This window comes from Apodemus sylvaticus, chromosome 2 (assembly GCF_947179515.1).
Source record: "Apodemus sylvaticus chromosome 2, mApoSyl1.1, whole genome shotgun sequence".
Taxonomy (NCBI): domain Eukaryota; kingdom Metazoa; phylum Chordata; class Mammalia; order Rodentia; family Muridae; genus Apodemus; species Apodemus sylvaticus.
The window spans coordinates 111443189-111445712 of record NC_067473.1 but is presented as its reverse complement, the minus strand read 5'-3'; positions in this window follow the sequence as shown (position 1 = coordinate 111445712).

The window sequence follows — 2524 nt, the reverse complement described above, 5'->3', positions numbered from 1 at the left end:
AGTTGATCAACTGTGTAGAGCACATAAAACAATCTTCTCTACTGTCTCTCTCTATTAAAAGTGATAGAAAGCCTGTGGAGATGGTCCAGCAGTTCAGAATCCTTATTACTCTTGTAGAAGACCCAAATTATTATGTCAGTACCTGTGTTTGGTGGCTGGCAAATGGATGTAACTTCAGGTCCAGGAAGTTGGATACCTTCTTCTAGCCTGTATGAGCACTTGCCCTCATGCACACAGACACACAGACAAACACACACACACATACACACACACACACACACACACACAAACACACACAAATAAAGATAAATCTTTTCTTTTAAAAAAAGGAGCAGAATTCAGGCTTATCCCTGGGGAGGTGTTTTATGGATTCATTTGTGTATTCACTAAGGCAATTATAGCTTTTGCATTTCACTCAGAACTCCTGTGGGTAACAGTATGCTTAACAAAAAGGGAAACAAAGCTTCTGGATGTATTCAGAGACTAAGTAAGGAGGTGAAAACAAGTTCTGACAGAATAATGAGCCAAATCCCGCCTTCCCTGGCAATGCCAGGCCAATGATGTGACCATATCAACGCACCCACTCCAGAGTACTCTGTCCTCCAGGGTTTTTGTAGAACACTGAGTCCAAGGGAGCTATGGGTGTCTGCCCATCTCTTTCAAGCAGACTGCCGAATTCTTTGTGCTGTCTCAAGAAGACTAAGGCTATCTAATTATGTAGTCAAATGTTTTGGTTAAATGCCTCATTCCTTGTTCTAATTATCACCTATCCCAAAGGGAAGAGCTTCAGTTTACAAAAAAGCAGGGAGAACAAGGTTACCTTCTCCTCCCAAATCTCTTTTTAGATGAGAAAACACACAGCTGGAGTTCCCAGCATATTTAACTGCAATGTTTATCAATGTAATTTGTTGTTTTTCTTAATAGAAATCTGCTCAAAGCTAGCAGTCTTTGAGAAAAAGGAAAACCATGTAGTAAGTAGAATTAAGCAGTCTTGCACACTTGAAGTTGGAGTTAATAGGCTAGGGCTACCAAAAAAAGGCATTTCAAGTAGATCTCAATTAGTAAAAAGGGTTGAAATTTTAAAACAACAACTTTGCAACCCCATTAAACACCTAATTAAATTATTTATTATTAGTCCTGATCAGAATAGATGTAGCAACAGCTTGATGGCTGCTTTGATCACCCTGATGAACACCACAGCCTCTATGGTTAGATCAGAGGTCACGCCATGTGTTTCAGCTCAAGCTTAAGAAAGGGGGAGAGTTTAAATGCTTCTGTTTATTCCAATGACCTCCAGTGTTTGAAAGTATTTACTTGACATCAATACCGTTTTTATGAGACTTTCCTTTCAAGACTGACCAATCAATTAACTTTAAGCAGCATAGAAGACATCAGTTTTGAATACGGTATTTTTAAACATTTGTTTTTGTTGAGTGTTGTTCTCCCACGCCCTACTGTCTATCCTTGTGGCTTTCTTCCTAGGAACATCCTTCTCAGTATCATGTCCCACCTTTTTCCCTTTCTCAAATCCTCTAACCCTCTTTCTCCCCCGAAAAGTTTCGTAGTTTACAATCCCACCCAACATCCACATACATGCACATTTACGAACATTAAAAGAGAGAATCTTTATTTGAGTAAGAACATGTGATATTTATCTCTGAGTCTGGTTCACTTAACACTATTTAATAATTTTCTCAACTGTCTGTTCTTAAATTCATTGTATTTTTACTTGTAGATGAAAAAAATTTCATTTATGTACATACCACATTCCATATTTTCATTTTCCATATTGACAGACATCTACGCTAAATCTTATACTGTAGTTTGTTCAGAAGCAAAATGACTTCTTGTTTAAATAGAGTCCTTATCTTGTATATATAACCCTCCAATTTTGAGTCAGTTAAAATGTTTTGTGATGTATTTCTTAATTCCCTGCTTTATGAGTCTTCATGAAATCTCCTATCTCAAAGTTCTGTAAGCTTAGTTAAATCTTAACCTCTGCTGAAAGGAGATAATTATAGAGTATGATATAGCTTGTATGTAATTATGTGCCATTAATATCCATTATCTCACCCAAGAGCCCATCTTTTCTGAAGAAGTCTATAAATCTAATTCTCTCAAGAGCTTTCATTCCTAGCTTCCACATGCTTGCTAAATCAAGTGTCATTTTTGGTGTTTTCCTATCACCACTAATTCAAAATATTGTAATCATCATCAGATTTCAAGTTGTTAAACATTATTGGTGATAATGGTTTTCTTTCTACTGTATTTTGTCAGAATACATCAAGCCTATTTGACATATAATATGATTTGCCTCAATGGACAAGACCCCAAATCAAAGCCATAGAAAACAGAATTTGAAAGGTGTATAAGTCCACCAGGGTTGAGAAAGCCTAGAGATGTAGGGGTAAGCGGGGAGCCTATGAGGAAACCACACATGGTTTCCAAAATATGATCATCTGCTGATGCAAAGGAGAAACAAATGCAAACAGATAGCACTAATAAACAAGTAGGAACTTAGACA